Consider the following 16082-nt stretch of genomic DNA (forward strand, 5'->3'; position numbering starts at 1 on the left):
ACGGGCCTGGGGTACGGTGCGTACAGATACGGGGCTGGGAGACAGGCCTGGGGTGCGGCGCATACAGGTGCGGGGCTGGGGTACGGTCCTGGGGTACGGTGCGTACAGGTACGGGGCTGGGGTACGCGCCTGGGTTGCGGCGCGTTCAGGTGGGGGGGCTGGGTTACGGGCCTGGGGTACGGTGCGTACAGGTACGGGGCTGGGAGACGGGCCTGGGGTGCGGCGCGTACAGGTGCGGGGCTGGGGTACGGTCCTGGGGTACGGTGCGTACAGGTACATGGCTGGGGTATGCACCTGGGGTGCGGCGCGTACAGGTGCGAGGCTGGGGTACGGGCCTGGGGTACGGTGCGTACAGGTACGAGGCTGGGGTACAGTGCGGACGGGGGGTACAGTGCTGACATACGGGGGTACGGTGCTGACATATGCGGGGGGAGGGGGGGCTGTACGACTCGTATCCGGGCACAAGTTTACCCGTGTACATGTGTGCTACTGTGTTTGCTCTGTACGGGGCCTTTTACATGCGGTTGTGTATTCGGACGGGCGGTACGGATCGTACTTGCGCGCTCGGACTTCTGTTTTATGATTTGCACGTAAAAATGTCCGGCTCCCTCTCGTACACTTTTCCCGACGCTATTCGTATGTATATTTAACGTGCGAATCGTACTTCACCGGTTGTAGGGCACTTGTACGAATCGTACGGAAAAATATACGGATACGAGTCGTACGCAATTTTTTTTTAACGGATCGGAATCGGCACCTAATTGTAATAAAGTAAATATAAATGTTTTAATTTATGTGTATTGATAATTGATAATTAATTATTAATTGGTCATTAATTTGTATTAATTGGTAATTAATTGTTATTAATTGCTAATTAATATTTTTCAATGGTAATTAATTGTTATTAATTGGTAATTATTTGTAATTAACTTTTTATTGGTATTGATAATTAATGTAATCTTATTTTAAATTTAAATCATTACTTTCCCTACTTTTGCACTCTCAGGAGTGGGAAAAGTATTTTTTACCCTCCGCTATCCAACTCTTTCCCTACTGTTGCACTCACTGGAGTGGGAATAGCAATTTTTACCCTCCTGCTATCCAACGCTTTCCCTACTGTTACACTCTTTGGAGTGGGAATAGTAATTTTTACCCCTACACTATACAGCGTTTTCCCTCCTGTTGCATTCACTGGAGTGGGAATAGTAATTTGTACCCCTACGCTATCCAACGCTTTCCCTACTGTTGCACACACTGGAGTAGGAATAGTAATTTTTCCCCTCCCGCTATCCAACGCTTTCCCTACTGTTGAACTCTCTGGAGTGGTAATAGTAAATTGTATCCTCCCGCTATCCAACGCTTTCCCTACTGTTGCACTCTTTAGAGTGGGAATAGTAATTTTTACCCCTACGCTACTTTTATTATGTTTACATTTTAATCTTCTTTATATTATATTATATATGTTTTATTTAATTGTTTTTAATATTTAATTACTTTTATATTATTTTTAATACATTTAAAAAATTCGATATTTTAGCTAACTATATTTTAACATTTTGGAATCGATATTTTAGTACTTACCTGTTTGTAGATAGGGATTCAATATTCTGTCCTTCTATATTTTGGCCTCGATATTTTGGGCATTCTATATTATGTCCCTCGATATTTAGTCACTGAACCAATTGGAGCACGTGGTCGATACAGGAGCACACCTGCAATGGAGAAAGCTGTTGTCAAGGAGATGAACAAGCCAAGCTTTCTCAGTCAGGATGATGCAGTGGCTGCAGCGGTTCATTAGAGCATCAAAATGTATCCTTGAATATTATAGCAATCCCTCCTTTTTTTAATCCACCCGTTCTCTCTGGCAGATAAAGTATCCTGAAGCCAAGGCTTGGATGATGTTGGGACCGACTCAGAGCATAACCAGGCTTCTGTGAGGAATAACATATACTGGGCCACATGCATCAACGAGAAACCTGCTCGCAAACGGGCAGATTAGCAGAATCTGCCCCTTTGCGACCGGTATTTTTGCATTTGGGATGCATCATCCCAAATGCAAAAATCGCTATTTAAGGAATCTCTAAATAGCGATTCCTTAAATTGCGATTGCATTTAAGGAATCCCAAATTGAGATTCCTTAAATGCAATGCATGAAAGTTTAAAAATTAGCGATTTCGCTAATAGGGGGAGCATTTTTCAAAGTTCCATTTTACACACACACATGCCCTTGGGGTGTCCTTTTTGATGCCCTGGCACCCTTGAAATAGCATGAGCAATTTGCGATTCTCTAATTGAGATTAGCAAATTGAGAACGTCCTCCCATTCATTCCTATGGGCCTCTAGGCCCACAGGAATCAATGGGGAGGTATTCCTTAATTGCGACTCGCAATTTGCGAGTAGCAATTAAGGAATGTTTAGGATTCGCTATTTTGTAAGCAAATTCTACATGCATAGCCTTTTGCTATTCCTTATTAGCGAATCCTTATTTTTCGCTATTAAGGAATCGCAAATGGCATTGTTGATGCATGTGCCAGTTAGTCTTTCCTCCTCCAGACAAGTGAGTAATTCAGATATAGGGCATGGCTGACATCCTGCAATTGATCATATAAATATACCAGCCACTGAAAAGAGGACCACTGGGGGAATAGAGCAACTTTTACATTGAAGTTCCAGCATAAATAAATTAATTGGATGGAGGCACTCCTCCCAGATAGTTCCGATTAGCTCACCCAACTGTAAGGTTGAATATGTGCACATACTTGGAATCAATGGAAGAGGGTTCCTGCCCTTTCGTCTCATTTGAACGTTGACAGGAGTAGACCAGCTTGCCTTTGGCGTATCAATTACGTGCCAGTTGTGTGCCTGCGTCCCAGCCTTCATTGTATGGTGAAGTGTCAACCAAATTGGCTATTACAGAATAGTAATAGAGATGACAACAGTACTATAGACCTGATGTCTGAAACAAAGAATGCACAAAGAATAAAAGCAATGTGCAATATGTATTTTTTTTAGACTTTTCTCGGTTTTTGCTGTTTTTAAAGTTTTTGGAAAAACATAATGCCCCTTTGAATAGTGGAGTGTCAGCATGTTGCATAACCATCTCAAACACACCCAGACTTCATTTTATGGTAAAAAACAACAGGAGCGCTAACCAAACTGGCATCTCTCAATGTGCATATGATCTCATAACACAAACTAGCAATACAGATCACAACAATACTATAGACTCATTTTCTCAAATAAAGTGCCAAAGAAGTATACAAACAATGTACAATATGTATTTTTTTAAATGTTACAGGTTTTTGAAAACTTAAAAAAGAAATAATGCCCCCTTCAAGAGGAAAGTGTCAACTTGTTGCATTAGCAGCTCGACCGCGCCTTCATTTTATGGTGTTAGGTAAAAACAACTGGAACGCTGCAGTAAATAGACATCTCAATATTTGGAAATTCCCTTCTAACACAGACTAGAAATTCATACCACAACAGAACTATAGACCTGGGACCTGATTCACAAAGGTAAATGTAGCAAAGTAGAAATGAAGAAGACCAGAAAGTTAGGTGTGAAGCATTCTTTATTCAGCCATCCACTCTCCGACTCGACTGTCAGTTCAACGGTTCCAACAATCCATGGCAAGCTCTCTTGGAATGTACAACTGGGGAACATTACAAGGGGTGGGAACAATGCACACCAAAGGGAAAACAAAGGGAGTAAAGTAGAAGAGGAAATTACAAGACACCTCCATTGCATATAGTGAAAATAACAAATTAAACATTTCTGCTTTTGACAATTCTATCAGAACTCCATAACTGACCGTTCTCAAGCAAAACCACATTGTTATATGCTTTGGTCACCCATCATGGAGGGTAGAACTTACTATGACTTTGAGGATCTTAATGTTCCTTCTAACCTGTACCCAGTCACCCTCTTCCAAGTGGGATTTTTCACTCCATTCTTCCCATCATACCATTTCTTGTACTTGCTCTTATGTGGATCCACCTTCTCACTGACTTTAGCTTTATCAGAACAAACCCCCATACCTCTACCCAAAGACATAGGGTGCATCGTAGTACAAGGGTCTCTCCCTCTGAGGGAAACAAAAGCTGAAACACATGTGATGAGATTGGGTGAGGTATGGTATGCCCAAAGACAGTCACACAGGGATGTTTCTACCTCACGACCATTTACAACAGCTAGTTAAATATGCTTTTTAATCAACCTATTGACCCTCTCAACCAGTCCATTTGCTTTGGGGCAATACAACGCAGTTCTTACATGTTTAAAGTTGAAGTTTTGCAAACATTCTTTCATCTTTAGAGATGTGAACTGGACACCATGGTCGGTGACCATGGTGGATGATATTCCTTGGTCCAAGCAGCCAGATAGCCCAAGGAACTTGCACGTGAGCGCCACCTCCTGGCAGCAACTCCGAATCCGGTGAAGCCGCTTCAGTGGGAGCCGGCGATCGAGTGAGGAAAGGTCATCTTTGTCCGCGGCCAGACCACGCTTGAAAGCCATATTTCTGCTCGGCTGAGCTGCTCAGTTTACAGCGTTGAAGGTTGCACCTAGCAGACGCTCGAACAGCGAGTTGGATAGGTATTTACGCTGACCGCTGAGATCCTGGAGCTGGCCGGCAACGCTGCCCATGACAACAAGAAGACCCGCATCATCCCCAGACACCTCCAGCTGGCCATCCAGGGTCCCTTACTGTTTGGAGCGCTGCTCTTGATTCCTGTTGCTCTCCGGCCACTTCGCCACTTCGCCACGCCTCGCGGCCCCCGCTTCGCGGGAGCCGCTCGTAGGCAAAGATTTTGGTTACTGTGGACTTAGCCTCCTGTCCCTCGACGTGCATGAACACCAACGCGCTTCCTGGAAACCAACAGCTGGTCACCAAGGTCAGAGGCGGGACTGCGAGGACCAGCGTGCCTAGCGGCGCGGATCGGTCACAGCTGGTCCTCTTCCCGCCCCCTCCACTTGACCTCTCCTTAGATAAGCTGTGGCAGCAACGCGCACGCGGGACGCGCGCGGGGCAAAGGCCGGGGCCTTTAAGGCCGTTCAAGGAAGGCAGAGGACGGCCCTGGCCCTGAACCCCTGTATCCTCGCCCTTCATCCGTTGGCAAGGTAGGCGGAACTGTGATTTCCATCTCTTTTATAAACACATAGTGCCCGCCTCCTAGCCCTATCATCTACCGCTTTTGAGAGGCCCCTTCTTGCATCTGACCCAGCACCACAGATGTCAACTATGCGCAATAGAACTAGAAGCTGTACTAAAAAAGCCATGGCGGTAGCACAAGTGACTGGACCTATAGATCTTTTTATTTCACGGGTGAATGAGACCATCGATAAAAGTATTATATTGCTGGAAAAAAGAGTTTCCCTGGACCTCATGAACGCTAAGCGCTCTTCCTTGGGCTCTCTTGCAAACGCAAATTCACCCTCCCAGCAAGCTTTGATTAATTGTTCCTTACCCCTACCCTTGACCATCGCTGGCGAATTCACAGTTCCGAACGTTGTCGATTTGTCAGTCACCCAATCTGACTCGGATCCGTCTTATGTTGATCTTGAGGTTGCCCCAGATCTAGAAGTCTGCCAGACATCTGAAAAGACGAAGCCAAGCCTAGATGGGCAAATGGACAAAGGAACACTTTCTGTACCTATCGACACTGGGGGCAGGGTTACTATTCCTACAAAGGTGGCGTCCAAGACCAAGTCTAAGGAAAAACCTAAAGCTAAAGCAAGGAATCACAACTTGATATCGCCTACCCCGCACCTGGCGTCAGGCATACCCTGCTGGGTTGAAAATATGGTAACAGATCTTAAACTGGACCTTGAGGCCACAATAGCAGCGCAAATAAAGCCTTTAATCTCCAAACTTGACAGACTCACGTCGCTAATAACTTCGAAATGGCCTAATAAGATGAATGGGCCTGGGTCTATTCAGTCACAAGGGATTAAAGAAACGCTTCCCAAACCTTCACCTTGCGTCAAGCCCCCTAAAGATGCATCTAACAAGGCAAAAATACCATCAGCTACCAAGGATTCAGCTGTATTACACCTGTCCCAAACAGGGAATACTTCTGCTCAATCCCCACCCCTATCTACTCCGAAGGCGGTGGGTCCTACTTCGGCTTTGCAACAATCTGCTGGTGGAAATAAAACTACCAACTTACAAGCAAAAGATCTCACAGGAAAGTCTACTAACACTGCAGCTCCTCATTCTACAAACAAGCCCAAAGGCTCTAAGCCAAAGCAGGCGCGCTTTAAGTCAATTAGCCTGCCACCGGAAGTCTCTCCTTTTGTGGTTGTGCTGACAGCCGTTCCCCCACTGAAGGAGGGAGTAAAAGAAACCTTTGTAGAGCTAAAAAACAAATGTGCTCAGTGGCTTCAACTACACAAACCTTTACCTAGCAATATGAGTGGTGAAATTCTTACAGTGCGTAGAGGGGACTGGGTGGGCAGGAGTAAGAAAACAATAGCAGGGGATGTAATTACAGTTAACTTTAGGGATATAGGGGCAGCCAGCTACATATGCAATACACCCAATAGTGGTCCTGCTACCCAAATCAATCCACTCCCTTTGTCTTATTTCCTTCCCATGCCGCCAAGACTAAATCCCCATCGGCCTACTTTTCCAACTAACAGAGGGTCAGTGTATCCCCCGCAACATACCACTAAACACTGGCAACAACCACCACAATTCTCATCTTTATTCCCACATCATGCTAGTCTTCAGTGGCAACAACCTTTTCAACATCTACCACCCCTATATCAGGCTGCTCAGCAGTGGCAGCAACCCCTTCAGCCTCCACAATTCGCTAACCATCATTGGCAACAGCCATGGCAGGACTTGCCCCCTTCTTTTGACCCCTCGTATTCACAATTCGCTCATCCAAATAGATACTGTGTGCTAGATGAGGTAGACTGACTCAACTTCATGGAAGGTCCAGATATAAATCTCACTATCACCGATAACGATATGGAGGATGTTCCGCCAGCCACATCTCTCCCTATATGTTCCGAATCCCCAACAGAGGCACCCCTAATACCACTTGCCCACATATTTACTAGGGACAGTGTAGACCCACCAAATTCTAAAATTATTACCATCCCCGACGGTGATCCAACACATGGCGAGATAAAAATTCTTAGTTGGAACCTTGCGGGGATCTCTAGGAAATTAGGCCTCCCGGAGTGGAACGTCCTGATTGACGCCCACAAGATTTGTGTATTCCAAGAGACCTGGATCACTGAGCCACTGCACCGTGTCGGGTTTGTCACATTTTATACACCAGCTGTAAAACCTAAGGCAGGGAAGGGGCGGCCATCAGGGGGGCTTATCATCTGGGTAAGCATTTCGCTCAACTGTCGGATAACCATAAAAAAGGCAGGAAACCCAGACATCCTTGGTATCTCTCTATCGGGCCAACGTGGGGGACTACTTGTAGATCTCTACGATGTCTACGTTAGAGGCTCCAAAAATGGGTGCATCTCACCAACAGTAGCGGAACTTGAGGCCCAATTAGGGGACCATAACGAACCTGGCCATATCATAATAGCAGGAGATTTCAACTGCACATATGAGCCACTCCCCCTAGAAGGAATACCCGATTTAGGAGAAGAGGACAGTAGGTGGGGTATTCCCATCCTCTCTATCCCACCCATTAAGCGCTGGACTCGCAGTGCAATACAGCTTAACGCACTTACATTAGAGTTTGGATTAAGAGCAGCCAATGGCCGCACACGTTCTGATCAGATGGGTGCCCCAACGTTCAACAGAGTTGGTCACTCCACAAGGATAGACTATATTCTGCTGGACCGGGGGCTCTGGAGTTCGGTCATCGATATGGTTGTTATTCCTACCATAGAGAGTGATCATAACTCACTTTCCCTAACCCTAATGAATTCTTGGTCTACCAGAGCGCCGCTAGCACCACCAAGCTGTCCACAGGAGATTACTGTCTCCTCTTGTGGAAGACGCCTTAAGTGGAATAAGATCTTGTGTAATACTAATAAATTGTCCACTATTGAAGAGGTGATTAATGGCACACAAGATGTAATCAGCTCCATAGATTTATTTATGGCAGCAGATAAGGTAACAACTGTCTACGAAGTAGCCATAAAAACTATAGGGGACCTTTTCTGGGTAAAAGGGATTATAGGGAAAACCAAACCTCTAACCAAACCCAAAGGCAGACACGACTGGTATTCTGCACCATGCAGAAAGGCCAAGACATGTCTAATTGAGGCAGTTAAAGGGAAGTCCCCCTTATCAATTCAAATAGCTAGAAGGGAATATAAAAAGGTCTTGTGGTTGGCCAAAAGGGAGTGGGAAGATGCCTACTGGTTATCCCTTAAAGAAGCCAGCCTGAAAAAAGACTCTAAATATTTTTGGGACACTATAAGGGCACGTAACAGACCAGACAGTGATCTGCTAACCTGTAACATCTCAAGCCAGGTGTGGGAGGACCACTTCTCCAAACTCTACTCCTGCCATGACGGCTCCAACGGGAGAGGGTCTGCTATATCCCTGCCTACCACAAACTATGCACTCTGCCCCACTGACTTTGATTTTACGCTAAAGGAAGTGGAATACGCAATAAGCTCTATCATTCCACAAAAAGCGGCCGGACCTGATGGGATTCCCGGGGACCTGCTAAAATCCGATAGCACCAAATGGGGCAAATTGATCCACTCCCTTCTTGTTGCCATCTGTAGGGGTGCCCCTATTCCCTCATCGTGGAAAGGGGCGGAGGTGGTCCCCATCCATAAGAAAGGTTCGAGGGATGACCCATCTAACTATAGGCCAATCAGCTTGTTAGATACCAGCCAAAAAGTTGTCGGCAAAGTCCTGTTACTTAGAATCCTAAATTGGGTAGAAGAAAATAAAATCCTTTCCGACTTCCAGGCAGGTTTTAGAGTGGGTACTGGAACGATTGAGCAGGCATTCAGGCTCATGATGGTATATTGGAAGGTTGTGGTTATAGGCAAGGGCAGTCTTTATCTCGCGTTTATCGATTTAAAGACTGCCTTTGACCTTGTACCTAGGGACCTATTATGGAAAGTACTTGCTGACATGGATGGGGCTGCCACATTATCTACTATCCCTATTAGTCAGACTACACCAGGACAGCTTTGCCCAGGTCAGGTGGGGCCCTGGAGGGGAGAAAACAGGCAGTATTCCGGTCGAGAGAGGAGTCCGCCAGGGATGTGTTCTGGCTCCCACCCTTTTCTCTCTCTACATCAATGGGGTGGTTGAGCATCTCCTCAAACATCCATCTGACGAGCCATCCCTGGCTGGCGAACGCATACCGACCCTCCTCTTCGCGGATGATACGCTTTTAATCTCCAAAACCCCAATGGGACTCCAGAGACTTTTGGACAATTTCCAATCATTTTGTACCAAACGAGGTCTGGTAATAAATACTAACAAAACGAAGTACCTTGTCCTCAATCCACCGAAACAACATGTGCGTTCCCCCACCCTAAACGCTGAGCTTCTGGAAAGGGTAAAGGTCTTTGATTACCTTGGGATACGCCTTTTGGATAAAATGGACTGGACGCCACACCTAGATAAAATGCTGTTGAGCCACAAAAGGACTACAGGTGCCCTATTAAGAGAGCAACGTTCCAGTACAACAAGGCCTATAGGAACAGTCCTTGAGATTTACACATCTAAAGGAGTTAGCCCTGCCCTTTATGGGGCGGAACTCTGGGGCTTTTCGTCCACTGACGCTCTGCAGAGAACTGAGAACAAATTCTGCAGAGAAATAATGTCCCTTCCACAAGGCACCCCGACACTTCCTTTATTCATGGACCTTGGCTGTACCCAGATTGGCGAAATCGCGAAATTTCGCCCTTTATTATTATGGGCCCGTATTTGGCGGGTAGAAGAACTAAGCGGATATGCCAGAGGCCTCAAGGAAATCATGTCATCACCAAGCTGGTATAAAATCAAATGGCTAAAAGACATGAAAAACTTATTAATTAAGTTGGGTCAACTTGAATCATGGCTAAGTAGAACTTCACCCCCAAAGCAAACACTTAAAAAGCTTTATTGGGACTGGATTTGTTCTCAAAGAAACTCTAGCACCTCCCTGGGCAGGCTAACAGAGGACTTTCTGAGGTTCAAAGACTGCCCCAGGCGGGAACTGTACCTGGATACGATTGGAAAACCCTTTGATAGGGCCTTGTATTTTAGATTTAGAATGGGAACCTTACCACTTAATACCTTTACTAAAAGATGGAAATCCTGTATGGAAATGTCTGAGCTATGCCCATCGTGTCTTGTTAAACCGGAAACATTAGCACATTTTATGTTTGTGTGCGGCGAATATGCTACTCCAAGGAGGGTCTGGCTCAAAAACCTATGCCGTCAGCTGGGGACTAGGAGTCATGATGTGGCAATCAGGATACTTACTTCGGACAGTAGCGTACCCTATGCTTGCGCCCTAGCCAAGTTTCTATCCTGGGCATGGGCTATCCGAGCCAAAAAGCTAAAACAATCTGTCTAATTCTTTGTTAGAAAAATTTCTTAAACTGAAAATGCTGCTATAATTGTTTAACCTCTAAAATTTAACCAACTAGTTGGCTAGTTTAACTGAACAAACATTTTTTGAAACTATTGCCCTTCCTAAATGTTGGAACAGAGATATAAAATCTTTTTAAATTTATTACTGTTATTCTTAACTGTAACTTTTTATACACTGAGCTGCTTTTATGATAATGACTTTTTATCGAAATAAAGCTTTGACTTTGATATTCCTTCCTTGCCGATTGCATCCTTGAGGAATTCTAAGACAATTTTGGTACTAGTGCTTTGAACAAACCGAAGCATAATCCAGTGTGAATTGTAATCAATCAAGACTAGCACATATTTCTTGTACATTCCTAGTTTATCCATTGGTCTAATTATATCCTTAGCAAGCTTACTCCATGGTTCCTGAGGTACAGCAACTTAAAGGGGACTTGTGTGTGCATTTACATTTGTCACTTTTAGCACAGCTGTAACAATCCTTCACAATTAGTTCCACTAATGAATCCATTCTAGGGAACCAAAAATTAATTCTAACTCTATTTTTAGTCATGCTTCGGCCTAGGTGTCCTTTGTGTGCCCATTCCACAATTTTCTTTCTTAAATCCTCTGGAGGTACAACTTATTATTATAACAAACTTTACCTCCCTTGATACACAGTTCAAATCTTACTTCTCAGAAGTTCCTGATTCCCTCTTTGACTTCACTGCACCTGTTTGGCCACCCATTGACTATCAACTCCTTGATCATATTCAAACTCCTATCTCTCGCCATACATTTTTCACATTCTTCTTCAGTTAATGCAGGTTCAATTATCAACGAAATAGGACTGTCTAATACTTCTTCTGGTGTTACTACATGTAAAGGGGACCTAGATAAACATTTGCAATTTTGTTCTCACCACCTTGGAAAATACTCAACTTTGAAGCAGAAATTTTCCAGATACAGTATCCATTTGCATATAAAGGGAGTGCTGTGTTCCATTCCTTTGGCTGTAAACATGAACGCAATTGGCCTGTGATCTGTACGGATAGTAACATTTAAGCCCCAGAGGAAGAAGTTAAAATGTTTAACTGGCCAAAACCATACCAGGGCCTCTTTCTCAACAACAAAGGGATTACTCTCTGCTTTAGTAGAGCACCTGGATGCAAAAGCAATAATTATTTCCTCCTCACCATCTTTTTGCAAAAGTGTGGCACCTAGGCCTTTGTGTGAAGAATCAGTCATGAGGATGTTTTTTACCTGGGGTTGAAAGTACCTAAAGCCGGTGAATAGACTATTTCTTCCTACAAAGATTCAACTATGCTTTTGTGTTCATCCAGCCACATGAAATCCTTACTCTTTTTTTAAAGATCACGCAAACGTTTGTATTTGCCTGAAAAATTCATAATGTTTTTGCCATATACTCTAATAACCCTAGGGAAGGATTTGAGCTCATCTCTACTCTGTTGATAAGTGGCCTCCCTCACTGCACACAGTAAGCTATGTTTAGGTCTGAAACCATCTTCTGAAATAGTGTGCCCTAAGTAATCTACAGACTTTACTTTAATCTGACACTTATTTTTCTGCACTGTAAACCCAGTGTCCATCAATTTCTAGAAAACACATCTGAGGGTTGGAAGCAGGAGTGGAAGGACAGGACAGTGCTGCTGTCGAGTACCAGCAAGAACTACATGGTAAGTGGAAAGAAGAGATCATTTGGATCATAATATTATGTAGCATAGTACAGCAAAACACTTCGAGGCATTTTTATGAAGTTGTAATGCAACGCAGCACAGGAAGCCACCTTGCTGTACTGTGTTACCGGGAAAGGGACGTGATGCACTGTATTTATTACAATCTAGTGCATTTATGTCTTTTGCCTAGTGCTGGAGCACAATGGGCTGCCTAGTGCCAATGCAGACTCCAATGCACCAGGGTGCAAGGGTGCCTGCTTTGCATGCAGGAATGTTTTTGTGCAGACAGGGTCACCTTCCTGCACAAAAGCAATCCTGAGACGTCTATTATTCTTTCTATGTGTACGGTAGAATGCAGCACACATACAAAGAGGAAGCAACATGGAGCAATAAAGATATTTCTCCTTGTTATGCCTCCCTTGAGAAGGTGTATCTTTATGGCACATTCTCAGGTCTACCAGAGATGGCAAATCTGGGAATGCGTCAATATACAGGGGATTCACATGGGAACACTGTCATGTGCCCGGGTTAGGCCCAGTAGGAATTAGTGCCATTCTTGCAAGTACACAATCCTTTACTAAAGTTGCCTTATCTTTGCCACATCGACTTTTGAAACGCATTCGCAATTGTAACACTTGGACTAGTTTCTTGGAAGCATCATCCTTGCTGACACAAAACACTTTTTGAAAACTTTGTGAAAACACTATAACACTGCTTGGCATTAGTTGTAAGGCCCTCACATGTGTGATACAAATGTGTGCATTATTACAACCATATGGTGACACAAACAATGGTAGACTGAGCACAACATTATATATTAACCATAGGTTTCAGAGACGTTATAGTTAGAAATTAGCATTTAAAAAGCTTTGAAATTCGATGAAAAAAACCATAGGTTTCAGAGATGTTATAGTTAGAAATTAGCATTTAAAAAACCTTAGAAATTCACTGAAAAAAACATAGGTTTTAGGGGTGTTATAGTGAGCTGGACATTTTATTCATACAAAACCATACAAATTCCCCTGTTATAGTTAGTTCTGCTAACTATAACTCACGCGCCTGCAATGCACTGCTGATGATATCACATGTTACATCATTCATGACATGGTCAGTGACATCACTGATGATATCACTGATGACATCTCAAATTACATCACTGATGACATCACTGATGACATCATCCCCGTGACAATCTGATTCTCCTTATCATACACTAGTATAATCTTTCATCACTCACTGTAAAATACAGAGTACCGTATTTGAAACCGTTGATACACCAATACCAGTTACTATGTAACCACTCACTGAGTCCTAAGTCTACACACACAACTACCCATTCAACAGCAGAATCACTTATACATGCAGTCACTAATTAATAGAACACTATCAAATGCACTTATACACATATATAGACATTGACACATCAGCAGTCATCTTAGTCGGTTATGCAGTCATCCTACTCACTCATGAAAAAAAATAATCATACTTACATTTACTCACTTACACAATTATACACACAACAACTCATGTATTCAAAAACATAGTAACTCATAGTTAATATGTTAAAAAATAACCATTACAATTATACACTCATTCATATAGTTACTCTCACAATCACTGACTCTTATTCATACTTATTTATATACACCAACTCTCACATACAATTCCTTTAATTATTTTACTTTGTTGAAGATGTACAACTAAAACATATATTCGCTCACCAACACACAAGAAAATGCACTCAGTCACCCAAACAACTGTTTCCACATGCACTCTTAAACCTATACACCTAGTCAATCAACCATTCACACATCTGTGCATAGAGTTACACATACCCCATCCAACTACACACAAACTCAGTGTCCCATACAAATACTCACCAAACTAATCAATAACTAATATACACACTCATGTAGTTAGTGACCAACTGATGGAGCATGTTATACAACAACAGAGACAGTGATGCACACATTCACAAAATGTAGTTACTAATCCATGTATTAAGTGAGACACTTTTAATTACTCACTTAAACAGACAGTCAGACAGCTACTGAATCCTCCATCCAGACAGTTATATATCCACTCAATCTTCAATACAGATTAGTATATATCTAATACATATTTGATTTCAAACTAAACCACATACACTGGATGATGTCATCAGTGATGTCATCAGTGATGTCATTTGAGATGTCATCAGTGATGTCATGAGTGATGTCACTGACCATGTCATGAGTGATGTAATATGTGACGTCATCAGCAGTGCATTGCGGGCGCGCGAGTTAGACTTAGCTGAACTAACTATAACGGGGGAATTCCAATGTTTTTGTACTAGTGAAAAGTCCAGCTAACTATAACACCCCTGAAACCTATGTTTTTTTTAGTGAATTTCAAAGGTTTTTTAAATGCTAATTTCTAACTGTGCCTACAGAGATAGGACATGTGAAGAAAGAAGAAAAAAAAGAAATGCAGAAAGAAGCAACAGAAGTCTTCAAAGACGAAGAAAAGTGCAGGAAGAAGGATAACGTGCAGAAAGAACAAACAGAAGAGTAGAAAGAAGCCTTATTGCAAAATCATCCTGTACCCTCAACTTTTTCAGATGGATACTGGTGGTAACTGAGTCTGACTGACCAGTCCTAGAGCCAGTGCTATGTTAAAAGACACTCAGAACACAGTGAAAACACCTACATATACAAGGGAACACTATGTGTTGGGGTCCCCCTGTGATTAGCATGACCTCCTCTGTCAGCCCCTAGTATATAATAGGGCAGGGGATTAAAACTACCTCTTAAAACGCGCCACAGGGCGTGTTTGCACACGTCACCTCAGGCCCCGTCCCCTCACTTCCCCACTGTGTAAACATGCCCTGTGGGTGTTTTTAGTTGATAGAATAAGTTCATTTGAATCCTGAGGGTCCCTAGGGTCCAACTAGCCCACTAGGTACCTCCAGTAAGCGCCACAGAGCTGCGCTGCAGAGAAGTGTAAAAAGTGGCATGGCCTGGACCACCTCTCTGCAACGCAGCTCAATGGCATTTACTGGAAGCACCTGGTTGGCTAGTTAGCCCCCAGGGGCCCTCAGGATTGAAGGGGAATTATTTCCCCAACTTAAAACGCGCCATAGGGCGTGATTGCACACGTCACCTCAGGCCCCGTCCCCTCCCTTCCCCACTGTGTAAACATGCCCTGTGGCCATTTTAAGTTGGGAGATTAAGTCCCCTTGAATCCTGAGGGTCCCTAGGGGCAAAATAGCCCACTAGGTATGTCCAGTATGCGCCATTGCAGAGAGGTGTAAAAAGGGGCACGGCCTGCACCACCTCTCTGCAACGCAGAGCAGTGGCGCTTACTGGAAGCACCTGGTGGGCTAGTTGGCCCCCAGGGTCCCTCAGGATTGAAAGGGAATTATTTCCCCAACTTAAAACGTGCCACAGGGCCTGTTTGCACACGTCACCTCAGGCCCGTCCCCTCCCTTCACCACTGTGTAAACGCACCCTGTGGCCGTTCTAAGTTGAGAGATTAAGTCCCCTTGAATCCAAAGGGTCCCTAGGGTCAAACTAGCCAACTAGGTACCTCCAGTAAGCGCCACAGAGCTGCGTTACATAGAGGTGCAAATAGGGGCGTGGCTAAGAAAACCTGTCTGCAACGCAGCTCCCTGGCGCATGCTGGAGATACCTGTTGGGCTAGTTGGCCCTCAGGGACCCTTAGTATTGAAGGGGAATTAATTCCCCAACTTACAACTGGCCAGGGGGCTCGTTTGCAGAGTGCTGCAAGAAGGGGGCGTGGCCTCCGGCGCGATGCCGGTCTTTTATTTATTTTATTTTTTCAAGAAGGAGGGCAGTGTTGCCCCCCTTCTTTTTCTAATTTATTGACCCTGGGGACC

Source organism: Triturus cristatus, chromosome 5_2 (genome assembly GCF_964204655.1).
Source record: "Triturus cristatus chromosome 5_2, aTriCri1.1, whole genome shotgun sequence".
Classification (NCBI taxonomy): domain Eukaryota; kingdom Metazoa; phylum Chordata; class Amphibia; order Caudata; family Salamandridae; genus Triturus; species Triturus cristatus.